This window comes from Lycium ferocissimum, chromosome 2 (assembly GCF_029784015.1).
Source record: "Lycium ferocissimum isolate CSIRO_LF1 chromosome 2, AGI_CSIRO_Lferr_CH_V1, whole genome shotgun sequence".
In the NCBI taxonomy this organism is placed as follows: domain Eukaryota; kingdom Viridiplantae; phylum Streptophyta; class Magnoliopsida; order Solanales; family Solanaceae; genus Lycium; species Lycium ferocissimum.
Genome location: NC_081343.1, coordinates 29,497,665 through 29,512,712, shown reverse-complemented (window position 1 = coordinate 29,512,712; position 15,048 = coordinate 29,497,665). Strand labels below are relative to the sequence as shown.

Genomic DNA, 15,048 nt, shown 5'->3' with positions numbered 1-15,048 from the left:
TTCCTGATCCTGCTGAAAAGCCCATGATTGTTGTCAATTACAAAGGTGAAGAGAAGCAATTTTCTGTTGAAGAAATATCCTCCATGTCCTTGTTAAGATGAAGGACATTACAGAGGCCTCTTGTTAAGCACCAAATCATGGCCTGCGCGTAACACGACACTCAGTGCCTTGCTGCATGTGACCGAGTGAACAACATGGGACATGTACTGATGCAGAATATAAGTTAAACATGCATGATTTGACGAAAACGTGGGACCCAATAATCATAAGTCTGAAAATACTGTTATATCATAAATGTGGAAATAGTCTAAAAGTACAGTAACATAGGCAACAAGGCCAACTCAACTGAATATCTGACATGACATAACTGAACTAGTTTATGAAACATCTAAACGTGAGTGTGACTGCTAAACTGTTTATCGGGACAAGGTCCCCGACATACCTTGACTGAATAACTAACATGAACATGAAATATAAATAATGACAAAACGCCGAATGAGATGGGGCTCACCAAAAGCTAATACGAGCAATGTCTAACGAGCAGATACATTGTCCTGTAAATCACTACCTGCATCGTGAAATGCAAGCCCCCAGATAATACAAAGGGACGTTAGTACAGTTGAATTGTACTGGTATGTAAAGCAACTGAATGAAATAAACATGGCACATGAAATAATAGAACCGAAACTGTAAGTTAAACATGAGCATGAGCATCATCTGACATGAATATATTTTCTACTATTAATAAGTGAAGGCTTAGGTACGACGAAGGGTATTTAAGTAAATTTAAACTTCTTTTATGGCTAAATTCTAAACGTTTGTCTGTCTTGAAAAATAAACAGTATCCCACTAGAAGGTTCCATTCTTTTACCACTTTAGTTTCCCTTTCAATTTCCTCTCTTCCATCCACCGTCTTCTCTCCTAAATCAGAGTTTCTATCACTGGATCCTTTCAGAGATTATTCATTTTGTGGCTATCTTGCAAAGGCTATTCGCTTCGTCTAATGTTTCTGGTCCAAGCTCCAGTTGTCGTAAGTTTTCTTGCCAATTAATCTTTTCTTATTCCACATGTTTCTGGGTAAAATTTTGTTAGATTCTTACATGTCTGTCAGTATTTTCTTCCGATCGTCACATGCATATCTAGAAATAGATACTCAATGCGTGTTTTGATTAATTCTCTAATGGCTTAATTGCTTGAGAAAATTACTGATCGAAATCCTCTAATAGCAATTTGTCAGTATTCTCGCTATAAAATGAGTACGACAAAATTAGTACGTCTTCGAGATTATTTAAAGTATCAAATTTTTCTTGCTAATTGTTGATACGTGCCAAATTCCGATATTTAGGTGATATCTTAATTCTCAACCCCAGGTTTTTCCTTACAAGGATGAAAAATCAGTTTGCTTAAGGTAAACTAAGAAATTTAATGCGCGACGAGGGTGTTTGATAGTATGCCTAAATCAGAATTTTTTTGTTTCTCTCCTTTGACAGGGCAACTCCAATCTGGATTTATATCATCTGCTCATTTTTTTTTTTGTTACGGAAGTGAGCTTCTTTAACATATGGGATTCGATAAATGTATCTTGATGATACGCGATGAAGGATTATGGGAGGTGAATAATATGGGAGGTGAATAAACATACTCTGTCCAATTTATATGATACACTTTCCATCTTGAAATGTCCAAAATATTTGACACTATTTAGTTAGTTAAATGATTTTGAATTCTTCAAAATTGTTAGTTATATAGAGAAATTTATTCTCCGTGTCTCATAAGTATGATAAAGGGGTGTCCGGCATTCCGATGGTACCTCCATCACCGTTGAAACTGAATTGGAAATCAGTGCAATTATGACGAAGAGTGTCTTGCATTGTGGCACTAAAATCGTAGTGCTCCATGTCACTTTTGAACTGGCAATTTGTATAACTATAATAAAGGATGTCTAGCATTATAGTGGTAGTCTCTGTATTACTCTTGAAATTGAATAAGAAAAATTAACGGTGAATGCAGATAGTAAAGGAAGGCTTCCTTGCAAGTAAAAGCTTCCCCAATGAAGATTATATGGAAAAGGGATTCTAATCGGTTCGTTCTTGTGGCTGGAATTATTTGGGGTATGCTCATTCTAATCGCTTTTGTTATTTCATGCTTGGTCTTGCCAGTCATCTATTGTACTTTTCTCTTTAGTTAACTATTTCACACGTTCTTGCTTTTGTTTCCTCCGCCATATTTACGGAAGCATTCGCTTGCTTCGAGTTTTTGGAGGATGAGGAGTTTGTGGTAATGAACAATGTGACTATCATTGAAGAACCCGATTGGTAATCTTAGCATATTTAGCATTTGGAGTCTAAACGCAAATTAAATGTTACCCTTTTTCAGAAGTTCTCTACCTTTATGGTTAATGGAACTATGGCGTTTTCTGAAGTTGGAAGTAGTATGTATGATCTTGTTACTGCCAATTTTTGTTTCAGAAATTAATTAGAAACCTATACTTTTTACGTTTCAGAATTGGAATCTGCATTTATCTTTGACAAAAGCAGTAAAATATATGAAGTAATACAGAGAATAGGACTTGTAACGCCTCCAAATTTTGAGTTTCTCAAGTTTGTCATTTCAAATTTTGTATCTAAATGTATCAGAGAAATGTTAAGGTTGCTCTTTTATCTATTGTGAATGTATAGGTTGTCCTATTCCTGTAGCAGATAATCCAAAAAAGATTGATATATCGAAAAGGAGATCTCTATAAAAGGGTGTCCAATCGCTTTCTTACTTTATGGAGGATGTTACAAAGAATCGATGGATCTCGCCTACCACTTCCATTTGGAGGACATACGGCAACTGGAAGATGAGACCTTTATAGCAAAACCAAAAATGAAGGTGAACATACCGGCTTATCTAACTTAATTTGAAACTTCAGCTGTTTCTGCACCTATTTGTTGCATTTTACCTGGGCCAGTTTCCTCTCCTTTATTTAAACTTTGGTAAAGACTAATTTTTGCTCATAGGAGCAGCGAAAAATGATTTGAAAATGAAATCTACCTTAGCTTTGACTCTATGTACTATATATAACATATATTTTAAGTATAAATCAGGTTTGGTACTATCTTGCTCCTTAATTACTTACTCTTTTGACATGCGTTTGCATATTGCAATCAAAGTATTTTAAGTGTGTACCAAGTGATAACATCATCAAAATGGCTTGAAAAAGGTTGCTATGCTCACCAAGTGAATGTGATTATCTTCTGCTAATAAATGCAATTGATCAGGAAAGAGGAATGAAAATATGTTACATACTCAGGGCACCATGTTTCTAATTCCTGAGGATTTGATTCTTTTTGTTATTCTCACAGTTCTTTTAATGTATATATGTGCTTGTTAAAATAGTTCCTGTTCTTTTTCAACTAATAATTGAGCAAAGTCAAGAGTTTGTTGTTGTAATAACATGCTGGAATGAACTTCGTTGTGACCCGATTGCCATTGTTTCCTATTTTGTTTTTGAGACTCATTACCATTTCCTCTTCAAAGAACTGTTGCAGTAAAAAAAGACTTCATTCCCGTATTTTACTAATTTTTATACTTTAATAGATTATAAATGCTATGGATTTTAATATTTTAATACAGACACTATCAACATTTTCTTATTGTTTCTTCTACTGGATTTTTTTTAGCGATGTAATAAGTTTTTTTTTTTCTTTTATAAAACTTCTTGGCTTTCACGAATTGAAGATGTGACATTATTTTCTTTGAGAAATCCTTCTGAGGTTCCTTCATGCTTAAGTATTTGTACAACTTCCTGGTGGATGCTTCGCATTCTTAGTATTTACAAATTTTAATATGTTAAATCTTTCCCATTTTAAAGATCATTCTACCGGAAACTTTTTAAGCTGTGCGTTTGCAATCATTGAAGAAATCTACTGTGAGTTAGAGGGTGAGTCTATTCTTGAGTTTTATGCATTGCTTTGTATTATCTTTTGATCCGACCGTTGGCTACGTTGATCGGTATCTTTGTTGTGATGTGAGGGTATGATGGATAGACAACAATGATAATATCTAGGAGCAGTTTTGCATGATAACATTGTAAGAGATTGATTTTGATTATTAGTATGAGAATGCATGTAGCAAGTATGAAGCTTGTGCACTTCAAGTACAAGAGTCTGCTTCGTAAAATACTATACTCCAGGAAGCATGTAAGCTTGACTTTTTGATCCACATGACCTCGCAAGTTCTAAACTTTGTGGTGGCATATACTAGGCACTCTGTATAGTGCTGGTCTAGCAAATGGAATATGCACTATAAGATTACTTGCAGTTTGAAATAGCAACTCCAGCAGATGCATCTTTCCAAAGGTTATTGCTAAATCTTTTACCATTCCACAACAATTCCTTTTTTATGGACAATTTAGACATTGATACTTAAAATATAATACGGTGGGTATCCTTTTGTGGGTTGGTTACTTCTATTTTCTGTTGGTAGTCACAGTTACCAGAGTTTCTAATGGTTTGGCTTCAGTAGGATATTTGCCCTAGAATTTTTTTACTTACAATGTTGTTAATATTTCTCTTGATTTGCAATTTATTCCTTCTTCTGATTCTGTTAGTAACAACAAGATATTCTTATGACTCAATATACTACTTGCTTAGTTTCACAATCTTTTATTTTTCTTTTTAGAAACTTGCTTAATTTTACAATCTTTTAGTTTTATTTTTGGAGTATTTAGTACTATTATGATTGTCCTCTTCTCCACCTAACTCTATGCATCAGGTTCAGCTGAAAAATAAGTAGGTTTCCCTCAATTTCATGACCATATATGCAATCTGGGGCACTTGGTACCTCGATGTCATTGGTTCCCATACCATTGGGTGTGCACTCTAATCCTTTTGTGTTTTAGCATTCTTGTGTAGAAATTTGCTAGAAACTTTTCATATTTATGATTATGCGATGCCATCAGTAACAACACTTTTTGTCTATAGGCACTGTCAGCATTTCAAGACAATGAGTAGTGAAGAAGTTGGAATGGGAGGTTACCTTGGTACTGCTGTTGTTCTTTGTAATTCCTTATTTAGTTTCTGCTTACTACGTGCCTCTCTATGGCTTATTAATCTTGGGTCGATTCCAAGAGTTGGAGCAATCTTCTTTACATTGATTCTATTTGCACAAGTAGTATCACTCCACACTACAGACAACCAAAATATGAGGCGTTTTATCTGATTTGCGTTTATTCGCTTTGGACTTGCGGGAGTAGCAAGTACTATAAGCTAGGTAGAAATTGTCTACCTTCGGTTCTACAGTGCGTTACTAGAAGATCCTCCATCTGTAGTCAACTGCTTTTGATTTACGCAATGTTTGTTTGCAATGTTTATTTTCGTGATACTTTCTTTTTCCTCTGTCTAGGCAGAGTAGAGTTTGTCTAGAGTGAAGAGAGGTTGGGAGATGTTAAATTTTTTTCGTGCTGATCTCTTTCCTATCATAGAACTTGTGTGCATTTTTGTGTACATTTTCTATGGTTGTTTATTATTTTGGCAAATGATGTGATGATTTTATGTTTCTCTGCTCTATAGTCGATCTCATTCTTGATTTTTTTTTGTATTTTGATTCGTGAGTTGTGAAACTTTTATGTTCCTTTCTCCGACATCCATGGACTTACGGTAGAGGGTGCATTACTTTTATCGGTACTGGACCAATTTTCAGACATCAACTTCTATCTTCTTCCAAACTTGGTTTTCTTGTTTTTGTTTTTCTTCCCCCATTATTATGGCAGTATGCACACCGACCTTTTCTCGTTTGGATTAAAATTCCAAAGTGGACGATGTAACTTACATAAGTGCAATCGTATTCACCACTATATTTCTATCTTTGATCTTGGTGAGTTTGTTTCTCTATACCTTTCTCATTTTTTTAATCTTTTTTCTAGGCAAGATTATAAGTGAAATTGGATTCTTTCTTTCATTACTGTATATAAGCCCTTGAAAATTAAGTTTATAAAAGCACACTTACATTTGTTTTAAGCTAACTGTGATGCCAGGCTGCTTTGGACTTAAGAAACAGGGAAAGCCTGAATATTAGCTTTAATTATGCTAATGTGTTATGGTCGACTAGATTTTCCTTTAACCTGAAAGGGATTTTCTGGATGTGTGGTAGTCTAAAGCTGTGCTGCAGTGGACCTTACAACCTTTTATTTTCAAGACCAAAAAGATGTATGCGCCCGATATAGTGCGTGGTCCCGCATTCTAAGCTATTAGTTATCTTGTAGCTTAACTATTCTTTCCTGTCTACAAATAACATACATTTGTATATCTAATATGTTTTCTAAGTTAGTTGAATACATGTTTGTTACAGGGTTATGTGATTCCTTTGATCCTAACGTTCCATTCTAACACAGCTTCCTGGTCCGTACTATCACTGTTGTGAGGTTTGATCTTTACCTTATTAAAAAAAAAAGCTACTTTTTTCATTCAATTGATGTTTTTTTAGTTTTTGTTTTGATATCAGTCAGATGTGCCTCAGATTATTATTATTTTTTGGCGAAGCCTCAACTACTTTTTTTCCCTGCAAAATAACCAGGGTTCAAAGCTTGCCCCACTTTCTCCTCCCGACAATATTTTACAAGTGCTATTGATTGGTAAGTTGCAATCGCCTTTGCTCCTTCTAGCGTTTAAACCAACATTCTTTAATTTAGACACTTACGAGAGGTTTATGAACGTGCAGTTCCTCGAGGAAATAAGATATGAAATAAGATCATAAAGCAAAGAGCAATTGCAAAAAGGCAACTGAGGAATGTTTTGGAATACAAGCTTTAAGTAATGTGGTAATTTGATCTTTCATTTTGTTTTAATTCGCCTTTTTTCCAGCAACATTTGGTTTATGTAGTGCAAGCCCTGTCTAATGTAACTAAAATTGATGGTTAGAATCTTATATTGAACAAGGACTTGGTCTTCTTTGCATAGTAGTTATGCTTTAAGGATCTCTTCTACTTTTCTAGAGCATTCTTCACTTTTGATTTTTGTAAATGGTAAGATATTCACAGCCTTTAGGCAGGTAGCATTTTTTGTTTTCTCGATGTGAAGTGGAAACGAGATTATACTACTAAGCTTAGATTTTTTATTGGTTAGATTGAAGTGTTTGATACAACTTATTTAGGCTTTATAATAGATTTTTTTGTTTAGACAATATAAAATATGCTAACCTCTTTTAATTGGCAGTATAAAGTATTGAAACTTTAGTAGTAGTAATATGTATTCTAAGGATATCAATTGAATCAAAGAGCCTTCAAATATTGTGAATTTTTTTTGTAACTAAATCATTCCCTTTATGGACTAATCCTCTTCAATATTTCTTTTCAGGTCATGAAAGAGTTTCATTCGGCAACAACTTACTTTTGTTATCAACCACGGTACAATTTGTTATCGGCATAACTATCAAAATTCAAATTCCATGCCACTGTAACATATCTCATACATATGTTGGTCCACCTATAATTCACTATTTCTGTCAAGCTCACTGTATAACTTTGTTCCCCAAACGAATATAATATACTACGAAGCATAATATGTTAATACTTAGTTTAATCATGTTTTCTTTATTTCCATCTCATTAGTGTAACGCAAAATGTCCGTGCCTTGCACGGGCACGGGCTATCTAGTTTATAACATGAGTAAAATCATTTTAAGTACATATGTATATCTGTATCTTGTGGGAGAGCCGTAGTATAATCAACACCATGGAATCATCACGTGGGTACATGGAGTCTGGTACCTGGCCCAACCAGCAGAGCAGCCCCCCACCTTTCCAGGGTATGAGATATAAGCATGACATGAAAGGATCCAATTCAATTGTATGAAGGTGTCATCCTAATCTAGCATGGATCGACCTTTACCCTACGTTGGCATATGTAGTTTCAGGCTATCTGAGCCTTCTCGGTAAACCTATGCTACTTCCAAAAACATGAACATGGATATTGGTGGCATCTAAGCCCTTTGTTTGTATGACATAACTTATAAGTACGACTTTTAGACATGATTCATAAACGTGGCTTGTAAAATGTTTCGTGAGTATAATATAGCATGAATATAAGTATATAATATAACTTTTATGATAACATGGAAAGCATGTAGATTTTCATGAAATAAGCATACTAGTTCATATCTTGCATTTAAGAACCCATGGAATGCAAAGCATGGGTGTTCATGGATTACGAACGGATTCCTAATAACTAAAATGGAATATCAAGAATATAGTAACGAATTATTAATTCGAACATGGTATGTCATGGTACATGTCGAACATGGTATGTCATGGTACATGTAACTTAGGGTCATCATGAATTAGAGTAGAAACCCTAGGTTTGTGGAACTTCATAATTTCATGGATGAACGTAGAGTGGTGAAGAACAATGATGTTCCCACTCATAGATAGAAGCCCTACATACCTTAATCCCTCCAAAAACTTGAGAAAAGTTTGAGCCTTGAACCTTGATATGGTTTTCTTGAAAATCCTAGGTTAGGAACAATGGATTTTCACTTAGAGTTCATATGTTGATGGTAGAAACACTTGGAAGAGGCTTACCTTGGTGTAGGAGGATGATAGGAAGAAAGAATGGTCATTCTAGGGCTTGAGGATGTGAAGAATGAAGTGAAAAAGCCAGAAAAATGAAGTTTTCAAGTTGTTGTTGGACCCGTTTTATGCTCATTTCTGGCCCATTGTATGGCTTGTAAATCATACCGTGAAACCGTAATAGTATGCTGGATATTTTTGGCGTTTTTACGGCCAATTTTAAGGCTCGTTTTTATGGAGCGACAGAACACTGTTTAGTAAATCGTACATAACTTTTTGTACAGATGCCCGTTTGACCTCTATAATACACCATTGGAAAGATATTTCAAAGATCTACAACTTTTGTGAAGGAATGTTTCCCAAATTCCATGTAGATTCTTTCGTATTATCACTTTAAGGAAGACCTAGTGCAAACTCACTTGAAAACATGCTCTGTAGGGTAGTTTCTGACTTTATTTTTCCCAAGGACTCTTCTTATGACTTGATTAGGTTTCAAACACCCTTTCTATACTACTCATATTGGGTTCATTATACCCCCATCTTATGAGCCAAACCTTAGCCCGAATGGACGAGGTATTACACCTTTCTTGGAACAATTAAAGAATGTTGTTACGGTGCCTGCTTACTTCAGTGACTCTCAGTGTCAGGCTACTAAGGATGCTGGAACAATTTCTGGCCTCAAGGTTATGCGTATTATCAATGAAACTACCGCTGTTGCAATTGCATATGGTCTGGACAAGAAAGCAAGCAATACATGGGAGAAAAATGGTGGAGAAGCCTATGTTACATAATTTGATGGATTGGTTGGCTCGGCCGAGCGGGTTAAAAGAGTTTGAATGGATGGGTAGACTTAATTGGAAAAAATGTGCCATGTCAGCACAACATTGGAAAATTAAGGCGTGACATGAGGATTTAACGGTGTAGGGGTAACTATAAATGGCCAAATGCACCCCCAACGTATGACCAGACCAACTACACACTTTTTCTTTGCGGGGTTCCTATTACCCCCTGGACTATTTTAAAATGAAATTATTTACCCCCTGAGTGCTGTGTGAGATTTTTTTTATTTTGTGACAAAAGATTTATTTTTGCCACCCTCCTCACTTTTAACTTTTTTCTGTTCATCTCCATGAATGGACCCGCTACTACTAGTTTATTCGATCACCACTCACCATCTCTATGCTTATTCATAAATATTATTTAATTTAGTTTTGGTTTCTGTGCATACACAATCATCACCTCCATTACCGCTATCCAAAGTCCAAACACCACCATAGACAAAGCTCGTCGGAAAATGCAGGGGTCACCAAAAAAGTAAAAAAGGGTGCAGAACAGTGTAAATAGCCCAAGAACACCAACATAGTGGCAGTTAGTAACAACCCGTCTGCTTGTTATCAGACTTTCCGCAGCACGTGTCTAAAAACCAAATTAATTTATTGTACGATTAGTTCACAGGAAAGTTCTACGTTTAATTTTAACTATAGTCGAGTCGGTAAGAGCTACGATAGTGTGAGGGTAACCAAAATCTACCGCAGCGGTAAGCACGGTCGCCGTAGTGGTACAGCTGCCGCGAACCTATAGACTGCTCAGCGGTCGACGCGAACCAGACCTAGTATTAAAAACCTTATTTGGGGATTTGACCTCTCTTTTCCATAAAACATTCTTCCAGGCCATCACTTGGGATATTTTCAATGGAAAACACTTGAAGACTAGGGAAAGGTAACCCTCCAAACCCCTTGTATGCCCTCTTCCTTAAAGATAATTCTTTCTTTACTAGACCTTGTCTTATAGGGTTAATAAAAATGGAGTCGTTATCATTTTTTCCACCCTAGGAAAGTGTGATGGGTATTCTTGACCAGAATTCTTGTACTTTCAAAAACTTCATGTGGATTCTTATTCTAAGATGATAAACTAAACCCCGAATAATGATTCTTTCGATATTTAGAGAATGGGTTAAGACCTGACCTCTTGAATTTGGAACTCAAAGGGAGGGTTATATTGTATGACTTGTAAGGATTGGTTAATTATATAACTTAGACTACCGCATATGCCTTAATTTGACTCCTGTTCTCTTATTCATGATATCCCTAGACTTTTTCGTTATGGCTTCCGAGTCAGAAACGGAAGGGTGAAGATTCCATGGACATTCATGACAACTGTTTAGCATCGAGGTAGGTTATGATTTACTTGAGTTAGACTTTGATTAGTGAATCGTATGTATATTATAGAGTTAACGGGAGAAAGCATGATTAGGTCTTCAGACACGAAGTTCAGTTGGATATTATCTAGGTTAGTATGAATACTACTTTTGTGGGCTAGTCGCCATTAAATGAGAAGTTGAACCAAGGCGTGTAGTCTTTATGTTTTAAGGGAAGGAAGTCGTGTGTGTATAGTCTTGGTGCAAATTTAGTTAGTGTGTGGGAGTCATTCTATTACTGAGCTGGCCACAATAGGGTCTTATTATATTGTATGCTGGGGTGATTCGTACTTGAATGTATTTGACTTCATTGTGTATTTACGTTGTTGTTGAGTTGATTTCTTTGAGTCTATCATGAACTGTGGCGTAGGGTCCTGCATTCATTGACATTGGAACTAGTGATGGAAATTAGGGTCTTGTATTCATTGGCATTGGTATTATTTACTTATTATGTTTCATATTGATTGTTGAACTAGAAATGTGTTGAGATTCATATTGTGATCAGATACTAATATATACACAAAAGGCACATTTGACAGGATGTGAGGATGTGGCCTAGTTATGGGCTCGTGATCCGAGGTCAGTTTCGGAGCGAGTGGTACATGGACACTATAGTCCCCTGCAGGTCATGACTATTGGGTGAACAATACCATTAGCATATGTGCACGGTTGTAATACTATCATTGGTCGCATTGCATTTTACTTATTTCTACACTTGTGACTGGTGGATGATTATTTGCTGGTGTTCATTTAGGTCAATGACTGTTGTGACTACTCGTCAAATTACGAGTCCGTCTAATCGTTGATAGGAAGGTAAGGTGTAGTGGTCCCACTTAGGATGTGTTGACATGAAGGTTTGCGGTTTCTTATTCATTATCATTGAGAGTTGGGTGGTCTAGGAGTCTTTCTTGAGTTGAGACGTATTGTGTTCGATAGTCTTTATTTTCCGTTGTTACTTGCTGTGATAAATGTAGAGGGATCTGGGTAGGCTATGTCGGAACTGTTATCTATGGATAGGATTTATAAAGGTGTGAATGACTGTACTTATCTGTTTATATTGATTGATTCTGTACGGTTTTACGTGAACTAATCTTAGTCGGCCTATGCTGCTTACCAATACGTGTGGCGTACTGATGCTACTCTTGCTACACTCCTTTTGGAGTGTAGATGTGTTTTAGGTTATTCCTTGAAGGTTTCGTTAGCTGAAGTGCTGAATATCTTCCTACAGCTTCTGTATATCTCATTCTAAGGAAAAAAGTTGGGTTATTTATTTTTGGTTATTTCCTCTAAACTGTAGAAGCTCTTGTACATGCCTAGACTAGGCCACGGGAAAGTGTGATTTTTTAAATTAATAAAGAGTGTCATGAAGTATCTCGCTTATTATTTATTATCATCTATTGTATTTATTTTTCAAATGATTTAATCAACGGAATGGTTGGTAAGGGTTCACCTATCAAGTGAGATAAGGTAGGTGCCCGCACGCACCGTAAATGTGGTCGTGACAAGTTGGTATCAGAGCCAAGGTTACCGGCCTTATAAGTACAAGAGCAATGTCTTGTAGAATCTCGTAGAATGGTACGTTGACCTCCGTACCCATCCGCGTGAGGCTATGGGGAATCTAGGAAACTTTCCCTTTCTTTTTTCCTATCCTGCTATACCGGTTTGGTATCTAGGTGATTCCAATTAGTATCTTGACAAGTCCAATTGGTATCTGGGTGATTCCAATTGGTATCTAGAGGTACTGTCTTATTAACAATATGTGGTCTGTTTGTGTGCGTGCGGAGAGTGAATCGATAAGTTCCTTGTATTGTGTAGTCATATTGGGCATCAGAGAATGCCTACTGGCTCAGTACTCTCGCTGCAGTGGTGAACCATTCGCGCGCCTATCCGTGCCCGCGATAAAATATTACTGCAGTGCATGTCTCTGCGCATCAAATATACCGCGTCGGCGGAACACTGTTCGCCATAGTGGGATTTTGCCCGCTACAGCGAACCGTCAATGTTCCTTTACTCCGCCGCTGAGGAGCTAATTATCGCCATAGCGCACTCGCTACAACGAAAAAGCGGCCTGTGCAACGATTGTAATTTCCAGTAACCAGTGCTCCCTGCTAAAACATTTTTCCACCTGCCCCACTCCGCAAGAAGACAATAATTCCAAAACAACATTTCCATCAAAAAATCCGGCCCAACTAGGGCAAGAGTCACCAAAATGTCAACCAAACATCTAAACAAAAATACGAAAACACAAAAAGCAAATTGTTCAAACATGCCATCAACAACCCAAAAGAAAAATCATTGTCTAAAATAAAGGCCCTACAAGGGCAAAACCATATGTAAGGGGAAGAACCCCTATGCCACCGCCTTGCTCGTCTTCTCATTTTCCCCATCACCAGAGCTGCTAGAAGCTTCACTGTCAAGCCCGGACCCGCTCAAGAAGGAGAACTGCTAGGTGTCGCCTTTGGTCACCTTTGGAAGCTTCGCCTTGGGGTTCATCATCTTTATCAGGATTTTGAGGCCTTTTCACATCTCGGCGAATAGCTTGTCCCTGGACCTTCTTCTCTTCTTCTCCTTGACAAAGTCTTCCCGAAACTCCCCATGGGCCTGAGCCACAGAAAGGTAGACGCTCTGCAAAGTGTCCACTGACTTCTGCATCTTCATCCGCGTCTCCATATACCTCTTCACCTCATCTGGGGCTGAAGAATGAGCACTAGTAGCAACACTAGATGAACATGCCTCTGCAGGAGGTTCGTGCTAACCCCAGTAACACACCCTTCATTGAGGGTATCTTAGTGTTCAAACGCTCAAAAAGGCCCTGAAGTTGAGAAGCGCCAGCCTCGTCCCCTCCATCCTCATGACCTGCGCTACCCTCATCATCAATGTTAATCTTCCTCTTCTTACTTTATCCCATCAAACCTTTTCACCCTCAATGTGTCAAAATCAATGTCAGAATTAACTATAGTATCAGTAGGCTCTCCCGGCACCCCGACCCTCTTGCATAATGAGGTAATAAGAGAGGAAAACATCAAGCTCGGACCCCTTTACTCAGAAAACTCCTCCACTCCAAGGTCATTGCCTACCCACATTCACCGGAACGCCATCCAGCATGCAAGCAACCATGAGGGACCATGGGTAAGTAACATCAGTAGTGTTACCCGAAAGGAGAATTCATTGAGAGATAATGTTCAACCACCTTCTTGCATCGGCGAAAAAATGAGTACCCTTAATTCCAGTTCGTCTGGTGACCCAATTAACCTCTTCCCTCTTTGCCTCCAGCACCAACATGGACACCAACCAAGGAACATTGCCTTCATAATCCTTTATATCCATTTCATCATCTAGATGATTGTCCAGCTCATAACTTTCATTTATCACCTTGGCTCTTGTCTTCATCATAACACCCTGAATCTAAATTTTTGGGTCCGTAAAGGACCAATCCACGGTGGGAATCATGGCATAAAACTCCTTAACCCAATTCTCATTACACTTGTTGGGATCCTCAATGAGCAGGTTCCACCTAATAACTTGTAAGCGATTGTAGAATTCGGGGGTAAGCTCATCCACCCGGTCTATGTTGAAACCTCGCTCCAGTAATAGCACCTTACTACTCTGCCCTAAGAAGCACCGTTTACATTGCGGGGTTAGAAACCTTTCATAAGCGATAGCTCCTTCATTTTGAGACATGATGCTGTAAAATGTGTACCTACAAAAAGAGACAACGTTAGTTCGGTATTATACCAAGTCCAGCTAACAATAAGGTGTTTACAGACCAAAGAAAACAAAAAAAAAATCAACCTATGTGCAAAGTTATTAGCATACTGTTCTGTCCATCTAAGCAACCTCCGCTACAGCAGATGGACCGCCACTGCAGTGAGGTCGCGATAACAGAAAAGGTAGTCGCCAGGGCGGACTATGTCCGCTACAGCGATACCTAGTCCGCGGCAGTGAACCCGCTATGGAGGGTCTACTATCGCTACCGTGAGACTCCCCAATCTCCTCATTCTCATGCCAGTGCTCACTTGAGCGCTACAGCAGGTCTACGCCAGCGAAAGATTTCCTCGGCAGCGAACCCGTCTTCCCGCCGAAAAACCCTAGTTTCCTCCAAATTTCTTTAAAAATTTTGGACCAATTTCAGCAGTTTATGATAGGGATCGGGTAATACGTTAGCATGCATGTCTTTTCCACCCTATGAAGCATCATTCCAACAACAAATAGGCTAGAATTCCAAGCAACATGAAAGCTCTTCTACCAAAAGCACCCACCACCCCCAACAAGGTTTACACCTTCAAATTCAAGCTAATCATAGG

At 37.8% G+C, this 15,048-nt stretch overlaps 1 long non-coding RNA gene across 3 annotated transcripts; it reads left to right on the top strand.

The window, feature by feature from the left end:
- The first annotated feature begins 737 nt into the window (after nucleotides 1-737).
- On the top strand, nucleotides 738-7,504 carry LOC132034620 (uncharacterized). 3 transcript variants are annotated; one of them, XR_009409147.1, is made up of 8 exons: nucleotides 738-1,408; nucleotides 1,491-1,628; nucleotides 2,011-2,111; nucleotides 2,679-3,925; nucleotides 4,759-5,026; nucleotides 6,334-6,616; nucleotides 6,703-6,802; nucleotides 7,338-7,504. It is a non-coding gene; the product is annotated as an uncharacterized LOC132034620 (long non-coding RNA). The 3 variants fall into 3 exon arrangements; XR_009409149.1 differs by lacking the exon at nucleotides 7,338-7,504 and having other exon boundaries at nucleotides 738-1,030; nucleotides 6,703-7,105; XR_009409148.1 differs by lacking the exons at nucleotides 738-1,408; nucleotides 1,491-1,628; nucleotides 2,011-2,111; nucleotides 2,679-3,925; nucleotides 7,338-7,504 and having other exon boundaries at nucleotides 3,973-4,856; nucleotides 4,968-5,026; nucleotides 6,703-7,105.
- Nucleotides 7,505-15,048: the final 7,544 nt, after the last annotated feature.